The sequence below is a fragment of the Xiphophorus couchianus genome, chromosome 5 (genome assembly GCF_001444195.1).
Source record: "Xiphophorus couchianus chromosome 5, X_couchianus-1.0, whole genome shotgun sequence".
In the NCBI taxonomy this organism is placed as follows: Eukaryota; Metazoa; Chordata; class Actinopteri; order Cyprinodontiformes; family Poeciliidae; genus Xiphophorus; species Xiphophorus couchianus.
The window spans coordinates 20,577,448-20,590,227 of record NC_040232.1 but is presented as its reverse complement, the minus strand read 5'-3'; the positions used below and the strand labels follow the sequence as shown (position 1 = coordinate 20,590,227).

Sequence of the window (12,780 nt, the reverse complement as noted above, 5' to 3'; positions counted from 1 at the left end):
TCTTGCTTGCATTAGATAGCATTTCTGGTGCTGGAAACAGAATCAACTGGCCAGAGAGATCTCAGGACAAAGGGATCTTGTTAAAGCAATTTCAATATCAAAAATCTCATGGTGATTTATACAGACAATGCTTTATGTTTATCAAATTCAGGTTCATGTTGGCCAAGCTTCTAAATATTGAGTTTACTTTAACAGCCACCTCGTTAGGATCAGCACTTCTCTCATAGTGGAGGATGGTTGTTTACAGAGCAGATCACTTCCAGTAAGCTTCATTAAGTTGAACTGGTGCATTACATATATTACAGACAAACATTAGAGACTGGCTAACATTTAAAAGTTTAACAGAGTCCACGCTTCCAGGAAGTGGAGTCATTTGAATCATTTTTCAACAGCAGAGCTTCCAGATCTTCTGTACAAAGCAATTAAAGTGTAGAACAAGAGGGTGGTTTTACCAGCCTAATGTTATGAAGCGAAATGACATCAGTTATATAGCGGTTCTCAAAGACGCATTACAATGAAATCAGTCATTCCCATTCACGTACACATTGGCACACTGATAGCAAGCCACTGAATTGTAGCTACAGCTGCCCTCTGGCAGTCTGACAGCAGTGAGGTCTTCATTTTGCACAATCAACTCTTCTGACCAGCTCCAGCAGGCTAGGAGGGTGAAGTGTCTTGCCCAAGGACACAACAAATATAGAGGCGGGTGAATCAAACAGGCGGATTGCAAGGCCAACTCCTACAATAGTCACCACAATCACAGTGTTGGAGTAAACCTGCTGAGAAAAATTTTTATTTTGTGTTGATCATTAAAAAAAAAGGTCATAAATGTTAAACAACAGGACAAACTAGAGGACAATATGCCATTAGTGTGACATTGATGGATTCAGTTCTGATTCCCAGAATCTGCTGTTAAAACCCTAGAACCAGAAACAACAAACACTGATGTAGAATACATCTTACTGCAGAATCACTCCTCCATGCCTCACTGTAGACATGTACACTTGTTCCTTATTGTTGAAATTGTCAAAACTTAAAGACAAAAAAAAAATAAAACTACAAGTTTTAAAGAAATTTGACACTGTGCATTCTGTAGAAAGCTGCATAAACTGGATCAGAATTTACACAATCACTTCCAGAATACAGTGAGACAAACTGGAGCTACTGTATATCTCATTATATTTTGTTTTTGTCCCACTCTGTGTTTTACTTTTTAATTTCTTCAATATTCACACTGCTGAATTTTGCATTTTGCTATGGATTTAGCTTTCGTAAAGTTGGCTGTTTGAGTACACACGCACCCCACACCCCGACGGCCACGCACACAACAGAATGAGCAAATTCTCAAGGTAGCCCTATCACATGCATCGACATTAGAATCTTTGCCTGAGTGTTGCAGATGAAATGGAGAGGGTGCATTGTGTGTGCAGGGTAAGGAAGATGATGTGAGTGGAGGCTGCAGTAACAGCCTGACAGTGCAGCTTAGAGCGAGCCCTGGGGTGCTTGGCAGCTCCTCAATAGAAGTGTCAGACTGGCTTATGAGGAGGTTTTACCTCCACTCTCATTCGGTAAATGTCCACACTCCATCGAGGAAGCGCAAAAAACACAGATGTACTTAAGTCTACCAAGTGTGACAGTGACAATGACATTTTTCTCTGCTGCTCACACAGAGCTATTCTATTCTGATGAGACACTTTTTATGCATTCCAGTCATAAATTATGCAACACTGAAAACTTATCAAGAACTTATTAAGCTAAACTATAAATGTGTAACCACTACTTAACCGAATACACAATAACCTCAGTAGTAAAGTTACTTATGCTCTAGGGTCACACAGGAGGATGACTGCAAATAAGTTTTAACAAGTCAAGTCTCTGGGTCAGGGGGGGTGTCCTGCCCCAAGTGGAGGAGTTCAAGTATCTCGGGATCTTGTTCACGAATGGGGGAAGAAGGGAGCGGGAGATCGACAGGCGGATTGGCGCAGCGTCTGCCGTTAAGCGGGCGCTTCACCAGTCCGTCGTGGTGAAGAGAGAGCTGAGCCAAAAAGCGAAGCTCTCGATTTACCCGTCGATCTACGTTCCCACCCTCATCTATGGTCATGAGCTTTGGGTCATGACCGAAAGAACGAGATCGCAGATACAAGCGGCCGAAATGGGTTTTCTCCGTAGGGTGGCTGGGCTCTCCCTTAGAGATAGGGTGAGAAACTCAGTCATCCGGGAGGGATTCAGCGTAGAGCCGCTGCTCCTTCACATTGAGAGGAGCCAGTTGAGGTGGCTCGGGCATCTGGTCAGGATGCCTCCTGGACGCCTCCCTGGTGAGGTGTTCTGGGCACGTCCCACCAGGAGGAGGCCCTGGGGAAGACCCAGGACATGCTGGAGGGACTATGTTTCTCGGCTGGCCTGGGAACGTCCCGGGATTGCCCCGGAAGAGCTGGAAGAAGTGGCCAGGGAGAGGGAAGTCTGGGCCTCCCTTCTGAAGCTGCTACCCCCGCGACCCGACCCCGGATAAGCGGAAGAAGATGGATGGATGGATGGATGGATGGAAGTCAAGCTTATTTTCTCCCCCCACCCACAAAAAAATAAATCCAGCTACGACCAATTACCAACCAAAAAAATTTAAAAAACTTAAATTGTCCACCCTTATAGAAATAAAGTTAATGTTCAAACATCAGGGTAGTTTCGTTACCTTTTAGTTTTAAAACTCATTTCAACAATTTTCTTTTTTTTCCCAAGAAAATTACATATAGTCCATCAGTATAACAGTTCAGTCAGTCAGCTCAGTCAATGTGCACATAACTAGTCAGTTTTGAAAATGTTTTTGAACAAATAGTTTGTGGAATGAAAACAATTAAATGATTGAGGGCCCACTTTATTCCAATAAGCTTATCTGTTGTCTAAGCAAAGCATCGAGCTCCAGCAGCACCAGTTTCTCCGCATCGTTCCAGACTTCAGTCCGAGTCACAAAGATGGCGACAAGAAACTCCTGCTTCTGCAACTACACTGGCTCACTCAGATATCGGCTGTACAAAAAAACCCAAACCTGCATGTAGAGCATTAACTGATCATGCAGATATATGGAAATCAGCGAGATCTTACTTCTTTCTCATTGAAAACTGAATTAGTGTTCAAAATAAACCAAAAACGCCCAGTAATAAAGAATTTAACATTAGCAGAAATGGTTACAAACATCACTTCACCATAAAACAGCTTCATTTCACAGAAACCGGTCATACAGGGACCTGACAGCCCTTATCAAAGGGCCCGGTACCCCATACTCCCGGAGAACCCCCCACAGGGCTCCGGTCTACATGTCCACAAAACACATGTAGACCGGTAGGGCAAATTCCCACACACCCTCCAGGACCCTGCTGAGGGTGTAGAGCTGGTCCAGTGTTCCACGACCAGGACGAAAACCACCTCGGCAACCTCGTCCCCAAAAATTGGAGAGTCTGACCCAGAGTCCAAAGGCTCAGCTTATTCAATGGAAGACATGTTGGTGGGATTGAGGAGGTCTTCGAAGTATTCTGCCCCCCGGCCCACAACATACAGAGTCGAGGTCAGCAGCAGACCATCCCCACTATATACAGTGTTGGTGCTGCACTGCTTCTCCCTCCTGAAACACCAGATGGTGGACCAGAATCGTGTCGAAGCCGTGCGGAAGTCTTTCTCCATGGCCTCTCCAAACTCCTCCCACACCCGAGTTTTTGCCTCAGCAACCACCCGAGTTGCTTCACCTGCCGGTACCCATCAGCTGCTTCCAGAGTCCCACAGGCCAAAAAGGTCCGATAGGACTCCTTCTTCAGGCTGACAGCAACCCTCACCAAAAGTGTCCACCAACGGGTTTGAGGGTTGCCGCCACAACAGGCACCGACAATCTTGTGGACACAACTCTGATAAGCTGCCTCAACAATGGAGACACGGAACTTGGTCCACTTAGACTTAATGTCCCTCTCTTACCCCGGAACGTGTTCAAAGTTCTCCCGGAGATGGGAGTTAAAACTACATCTCACTGGAGACTCTGCCAGACGTTCCCAGCAGACCCTCACAACACGTTTGGGCCTGCCAGGTCTGGCTGGCATCCTCCCCCACCAACGGATCCAACTCACCACCAGGTAGTGGTCAGTGAACAGCTCCGCACCTCTCTTCAGAGGCTACCCTCTCATTCACCGGGGTAAACCCCAATGTACAGGTGCTGAAATGGGGGGCAACAAGTATGGCCACTTCTGCCCAGAGCCTCTCACCATGGGCAACTCCAGAGTGGAAGTATGTCCAGCCCCTTTCGAGGAGACTGGTTCCAGAACCAGAGCCATGCATCGAGGTGAGACCGACTATTTCTAGCCGAAACCTCTCAACCTCACACACTAGCTCCGGCTCCTTCCCCACCAGAGAGGTGACATTTCACTTCAAAAGACCCAGCTTCTGCAAACGAGGATCAGATCGCCAGGGCCCCCTCCTTCGGCCACCACCTATCCCACACTGCATCCAAACCCTTTGGCCCCTCTCACAAGGGAGAGGGGACCCATGTCTCCTCTTCAGGCTGAGCCAGCTGGGCTCCATGGGTAAAAGCCTGGCCACCATGCGCTTGCCATCATGCCCCCCCTCCAGGCCTGGCTCCAGAGTGGGGCCCCGGTGAGCCGCGTCTGGGTGAGGGAACACCAAATCCAATGTTCACATCAATCAAAGGGGTCTTCAGGCTGTGCCAGACACCAGCTGCTGTCTGGTTCTGGTGTACAGATATTTGTCCAGTGCTCCTTTCTGCAAAACTTTACATTCTTTTTCACTCTTTCATATATTGATTAGTAGCATTAGGTCTTAAAATAATAAATAAAAACCATAGATAAGTTTACCTGCTTTACGTTGCCGAAGTAATAGTAATAGTAGTTTGTGTGATTTCTGTGTGTGTTTTTGGAAAATTTAGTCCCCATGTCTGTGTGTTTTGACTTTCATTGTTCCCAGCTGTGTCTCGTTCCCCTGATGTATTTATACTCACCTGTGTTTGTGTTTCCCCATCGGATCCTTGTCTTTCCTGTTGTACTGTGCCATCATCCTGTGTGTGTGTGTGTGTGTGTTTGTTTGTTTGTTTGTTAAAACCATCTGGAATTTTTTTTAAAACTTTTGCTAAGAGGGGACATAAGTGTGTGTGAGTGTGTCGAGTAGATGCTCAACAGCGCCACAGCAGGTTGGGCCAGGAATTTTAACGGCCCATTCACACACAGTGCTTTTTCACACACTGCACTTAATACAAAGGGGCCTAAAGAAGCTTTTCACACTATAGAGTGGCTGAAAAACAGGCTACTTTGAGATCAATCCAGGATCTAGAAACACCCTTTGGTATTTTTTGTAGCAACATATAAGAGTTTAATTTAAAGAGGAATTTAATGGCAGTACTTGGAAAAAGAAATAAGAATAAAATGTAATGTAAAAAGGTCAGAAGTAAATTTTCTTCTTCTGTGTTTTCATTAATCAATTTTTATGTTAAGATAGAGATCTTAACATAACAATATTACATTTGTCCTCTGTCTACATTTAAAGGAATACATTGCATTTTTAGTTTACAATGCTGGAAAACAGTTATTCTTGTTGTGTTCCGGGGTTCTTCGGTTTTCTTTGTGGGTTCCTTTTTGCTGCTAATCACCATTCAGCCACGAGATAGTGCCAGACTCATCTCTCTTCGGAGTTTGGTGCCGTCATCTTGCACACCTGAGTTTCATCAGCTCATCAGGCAGCCTGTACAAGAGGAGTGGACTGCCAGCACTTCGATGCCTGAGTGTTAACCAGTAACGGTACCTCTCAGCCTCCTAGAGCTTGTCTCTGCGTTCCTAGTTGTTCTGATCACCTATTAATTTCCTTGTTGCTTTCCTCTGTCTTCAGGTGACCCCTCGAGACTCCCTGGATCCTCCTAGTGTGGATCAAACCTGGTTTTCCTGACAAAGATCTCCTCGTTGACACCGTGGAACTTACCCACTGGTCGCCCGAGTTCCATACCTACCTCCTCCGTCTGATCACAAGGCCCTCCTGGGTTTCCTGGTTGGCAGTCGTGCCATTCGTCTGTCCCCGCTGCATCTGAGCCTACCTGTCCACCCTCTGTCTCACTTCCTCATTGCCTTCTGGATTTCTGTGGTCAAGCACTGGACCATCTGGACCCACAAGGTGGCCAAGACCCCGGACCCTTCAGCAAACCCTTCCAAACTCCGAACCTCCATCTAACAAGTAAGATCGCTCCAATTATCAGTTGTTACTCTCGTCTCCGATGGCATTGAACTCGCCATCTCGCCATTCTGCCTCTGACAGTGAACCGAGCATTTTGTGAGCCCGTTTCTTCCCTGGACTAGACCCGTCACTTCACTATTTCCCTAATTTGTGTTCTCAATATACTGTACGTCTCTCCTGTGTTCTGCATGTGGGCTAGAAATATTGAACCCAACATGACAGAACACTCAGGCCAGCAAATAAGCCCAGCAGATGCAATCAGGAGAACGCTAACTGAACAACACACCCTGCTACAGTCACACAAAACCGCTTTAAGAGAATTTAGCACACGACAAGCCGAGACCAACTGACAGCTAATAGAAATTGCTAATTTTCTGAAAAGCTCTGTTCCTCCAACTCCTTCTCCAGATCCTGCGTCTGTTCAAGACCCCCCGGACCGGCCAGTCCAATCCACGTTTTCCCAGATCCATCCTCCAACCCCAGAAAGATTCACCGGTGATCTGAGCAAGTGTCAGGATTTTTTGTTGCAATGCTCTATCATATTCAATCATTCATCTCAGAGTTTTGCTCATGACAGTGCCAAGATTGCTTATGTTTTGTCCTTGTTGTCCAGGCAGGCTTTAGCTTGGGCCCAGGCCCGAATTCCGTCACCAGCCAGTTATAACTGCTCGTTTGATGTATTCCTGAAAGAGTTTTGACAGATATTTAGTCACGACTCTGATAAATCATTTAACTCACACGAGTTAATGAAAATCAAACAGGGCCAGCGATCTATAGCAGACATTGCCATAGATTTTAGAATTAGTATAAATGCCAAATGCCACACAGGACTGAATTCTGAGTGGAAAAAACAGTTTTTATTCAGGTCTGGACAATCAGAGCTAACAAAGGCTTTCGCCCAGTCCCTTCCCCCACCACCAAGACACATCCGGAGCTGGAAGAGGTCTCAGCATGAGCTGAAGAATCTTTCAGCTACCAGATGGAAATGATTCAAGTGAAAGAAGCCATGCTTTCTGTTGTTTTCTCCTTCATGAAAACCATTCCTCTTGTAACATTTGATAATTTTTGGCATTAAACCTGCTTTATATCTAACCAAATCTAATTATTTCTGAAGGTAATGACTCAGAGTAGTTTTGGTCAGGTTTTGGAACTGGTAAATGGATCTGGGTGTTGTACTGAAGGGAAAATGGTGCAGCACAGCACCATTAAGCCTACCGTACTTATTTTTTGAGCAATTTTTGAGTTTGTATGTCATTTTTAGGCTAACTCAGTGGGAACATGTGGCATTATTTACCAGTGTTATGGATAAAATGATTCTATATCTTTTCCTTATCTCTCTTATCTGTTCACATCCAAATGTTCAATATTAAATCTTCATAAATGCCCCATTATAAATTCTCCCAAATGTCCCATATTAAATCCTCCTAAATGTCGCATTTTAAATCCTTCCAAAGGTCCCATGTTACATCCTCCTAAATGTCCCATAATAAAACCTCAAAATGTCCCAAGTTAAATCCTCCCAAATGTCCCATTATAAGTCCTCTGAAACATCCCTTGTTAAATCCTCTCAAATGTCCCATATTAAATCATTCCAATTGTCCCATTATAAATCCTCCCAAAAGTCCCATATTAAATCCTCCTAAATGTCCCATTATAAAACCTCCCCAATGTCTGATATTAAATCCTAAATGTCAAATATTAAATCCTCACAAATGTCCCATTATAAATCCTCCAAAAATGGTCCATTTTAAATCCTCCCATATTTCCCATTATAAATCCTCCCAAATGTCTCACGTTAAATCATCCCAAATGTCCCACGTTACATTCTCCCAAATGCCCCATATTAAAACCTCCAAATGTCCCATGTTAAATCCTCCCAAATGTCTCGTAATGAATTCTCCCAAATATTCCATGTTAAAACCTCTCAAATGTCCCATATTAAATCCTCCCAAATGTCCCATATTAAATCCTCCCAAATGTCCCATTATAAAACCTCCCAAAGATCCCATATTAAATCCTCACAAATGTCCAATATTAAATCCTCCTAAATGTCCCATTATAAATTGTCCCAAATTTCCAATATTAAATCCTAAATGTCCCATATTAAATCCTCACAATTGCCCCATGTTAAATCTTCGGGGAAAAAAAACAAATTAAATCCTCCCAAATGTCCCATTATAAATCCTCCAAAAATGGGCCATGTTAAATCCTCCCATGTTTCCCATTATAAATCCTACCAAAGGTCCCATGTAAAATCCTCTCCCATGACCCTGTAGAAACTCCACCCAAATGTCCCATATCAAATCCTCTCCCATGTCCATGTAGTCACTCCATTCAAATGTCCCATATTAAATCCTCCCAAACGTCCCATATTAAATCCTTCCAAATGCCCCATTATTAATTCCACCCAAATGTCCCATATGAAGTTCTCCCAAATATCCCATAATAAATCCTCTACCATGTCCCTGTAGTCACTCCACCTAAATGTCCCATATTAAATCCTCCAAAATGTGCCATATTAAATCTTCTCCCATGTCCCTGTAGAAACTCCACCCAAATATCCCATATTAAATCCTCCCAAATGTCCCATATTAAATCCTCTTGCTGAGGAAACATTTCAGACAATCTGTGGGATCTGTAGTTTATATCAACTGAAATAGTTCAACACCTTAAGTTGTTTTGATTCAGCTTTCATATTTTTTTGTCTTAAAAATATTAATTCATCGAATTTCTTCTGGAGTGTGATTGTCGCTCCATCCTATCTCAGTGGGGACTTGTCTCGTTTTGCACCAGCCAACAGCGGACCCCTGTTGTTCTATGCAAACCAAGTGGGGACCTTTGCTTTATAATGCAACTCAAGGTCCCCTCTTTGTCTGCTAAGAATGACATGGCATCACCACTTTGAATAGTTAAAGACAGAGGAGCAACTTACCACATTAAGAGACAAAAATGGTTATTAAAAATATACATTTGTTGTCTATACTGCAGACCTTGTTATTAATTCATTGATTCATGCCATCATTAAATGCCATTCAAAAGTTTGTGGCCATAATTTCACTCTTTGGGCAATATTTGTATTGTAAAGATTTAATTAAATAATATCACTCAAGTTAAATAATCAATTTCTTAAGAGTTAAAGTAATTCATTCTAGTATTCAAATACTCTTCAGGTCAAGAAATGTGTACAGACAGTTCTATTGCAGTAGGTTAAGATCCCCACTTGGATATACTCCGATTGTTCCATAGTTTTACTCTGCTTCAAGTCCTTTCCAACCTAAGTCATAACATATCCTCTACACCTTCTGCTTCATTTCTGTGTGATTCTGATGTATGCTGGGTGGTCCATAATGTTTGCAGTCTCAGGTGAACACATCCTTGAATTTTGAGAAGGGTAGACTCTGATAATAATATGAAGAAAGAATCCTGATATTTTATTCATAAACAGCTCAAATGCAGCAGCCTAAGCTGCTGGACTACACACACACCAAACAATCTGGAGGTCACCTTGGTCTGGTGACACACACTGCAGGATTATCGGGATTCCTACAGAAATCCTAGGAGCTGATATCAGACTACAGGTGTACAGTTAAAATAGTAAATGAGCAATAGAAATGCCACCTCCATATACTGGTTCTTCACATTTCCAAACAGAGACAAAAATAATGAATAAGTTACTGTGGTCCCCAAACTGTGTTTTAAAATGTACATTATTGATTCAAAACGAACTCCTTCACTAAAAGGAAACAATAACTTTTTTTACGTGGACCCATATTGTTTTGTTTTGCTTTTTTCCCTAGTACATAAAATCATAATTTGAACATGAATTTTCTGTATTTATTCAAGTTATATATGTCTAAACATAACACTTTGTTTCATCCACTGTTTGGATCCACTGGATCACTGATGAAACACTATTCGGTGTTTCATTTATATGGGATCCATGCAGGTCATCCCTGCATGGCCATAGGGAGTCTGGTGCCTGTCTCCAGTGGTCAGTGGACATTTAGCTGTTGATCTAAACTACTTAAGAGAAACAGAAAAAAAACACACCAAAGAGGGAATAATACATAAGCATAAGTAACTTTAAAAAAAATATTAATTCATGTCTTAATAATATATACTGTGCCATTTATTATGCACATGATGGTCTACCTAAACAGCCAGATGCCTCTTTCACTTTCCTTCAGCACCTAACTGTAGCAGGCTGTGCAGCTCAGTGTGAATGAACAGCACATCTCCTGCAGGGCTCAGTGCCGGACATGACAGGGGAATTTTGAGTCAAATAGCTTGCTCTCCTCAGAAGGATGCTAGACTGTCTTTGAAAAGAAACGGCTCCTGAAATGGGACACAGCTAAAGCTAACTCTGATGAGCTTCTGCCAGACTGCCTGTTTTTATCTTGTAGTAGGACAGTTGAAGCATCCAAGCAATACAACAGGAAAGACTTACTGAAAATTAAAAATCTGACATTATGATTTGTATATTCAAAGCAGGATTTTATCCCACCGGAGCAAACGGTCAGATTAGGGTTTTACTTATCATGCAAAATATACTTAGCATATAAGTATAAGAAAGTCACAACACGTGTCTTAAGTGCATGCTCTCCACTGACAATGTTTAACCATGTTTTCCATCCACAACCATGACTGCAGCGCATTCGTAATGAAAAACCCCAATCATCTTAATTCCTCCAGAATCTCACTACATCCTCAAAAGCAGCTAAACAAATCTCCTCTCTGCTTTGCTATGTCCATTCACATATCACGATGCAGTGAGTCTGGTTTCATCCAAATCCTCCCAGTTAAAATCTATAATGATCTTCCAGTTACCTTTACTGGTGACGCAGCTCTCAACATCTTGTATGTACAGTACAGACCAAAAGTTTGGATACAACTGTGTGTCCAAACTTTTGGTCTGTACTGTATATTAATGCAGGACTAAATGTGCAATCCAGGGATCCATCCATAACCTAAACGTTCTGTTGTTGGTACAGTTCTTCTGATTTTTGAAAGCTGTGTGATGGTGCACTTGTGTCTTCCAATTGGTCATAGTCTATCCATGAGTATTTTCCTTTCCAGCTAGCTTGAAAGGTCTGCCCTTTTTATGCTTCACATCTGCACTAATACTGTCCAGAGTTGTCTTCTATCACAAATATGCCCATTTTTTCTTTTTTAGCTAAATCAACCACTGAGCAGGTTGCTGTCCAGTACTGATGGGTAATTTAATCAAAAGAGCTGGCTGCCCACATTTTGTTCTTTTCCTGCTCAGCACTTTCAGTGGCTCTGCCTACTTCATGACAGAACTTTGTTTTGATTGGTAGCATGACGGCCAATCACATGTAAGGATGTGGGATCATACCATTATGTGAAGACAGAGAGTAGGACAGTATAGAATCTGTCCTTCCCCTCAGTAGACAGCAGTGAAGAGGAATCCTATAAGTATGACTGACACCTGTACACAGAGGTACAGCATTATTTATAGACTTTATACCATAAAGTAATGATATTTTATGGTAATAAAGTATTATTACAGTTCTGTTCGATAGATTTGTTTGCAGCAATTTTTTCATTTGTTTTTGTGTTAGATAAAAAAGATTTAATTAAAATCTTGCACAACAGTAAACTGTACCTGTTTTCATAACAAAACAAATCAAATTAGCCATGTGTAAGACTCCTCATAAAACAATCAAAACAATAATTTATATCTCCTCGTTAGTACAGTGGTGAGTATCCCCGCCTGTCATGCGGGAGACCGGGGTTCGATTCCCCGACGGGGAGTGAAGTTTATTTCAGGTCCCTCTTGAAAATGAGATCTAGATCTCAATCGGGTTTACCTGATTAAATAAAGGAATATTATTATAATAAATTAAGAGCTGTTTGGGAGCTTTTAGCTTAGCTTCTTTGGAAGCTAAGCTAAAAGAGCTGCCACTCTGAACCCATCACTACTGTCAAGACCAGGGGCGCTGCCAGAAATCTTGGGCCCCATGACAAAAAGTTAAATTGGGCCCCCTCTTTGCAGATGCTGCTACAATTTCTTGAGTCTATCTGACCCATCAAACATCACAATTTTAAAAGCTTGCAACTGTTGCTTTCTTTGGTCCAATACTGATACTAGCTCAATATTCACTAGTGAATAACTGTCCACATACTGCATGCAAATAAGTTGCTTAAACTTTTTTAATTATTAGTTTTAGCTTATTGAAATGTCTCTCCCCTCCAGCAAGAGTAACAGGCAACGTGCAAAATATACATGGAGCAATCCAGACTTCTCAAAGAATGCTATGTTGTTGCATTTTGTTCAAGCTGCATTCTGTTATTCTGCTGTTATTCCAACAAATAACAAATATGGAGAAATAATTTTTTATTAAAGCTGTCATCATGTTCTGACAGTTTGCTATGAAACAGATAATTTGTGAAAAAATCTATGTCCTCCACCTGTTCCCTGAGCTGCTACAGCTGTCTAAAAAATGCACTATTCTGACCAAAAACAACCAATCAGAACCAGGTCTTAGCTCTGTCCGCATTCACTCATTGCTAAGTGTGCTAATGGAAGATTTTATAAAAAATATTTGA

At 42.2% G+C, this 12,780-nt stretch overlaps 1 non-coding gene across 1 annotated transcript; it reads left to right on the top strand.

The window, feature by feature from the left end:
- The first annotated feature begins 11,913 nt into the window (after positions 1 to 11,913).
- On the top strand, positions 11,914 to 11,985 carry trnad-guc (transfer RNA aspartic acid (anticodon GUC)). Its single transcript has one exon. It is a non-coding gene; the product is annotated as a tRNA-Asp (tRNA).
- Positions 11,986 to 12,780: the final 795 nt, after the last annotated feature.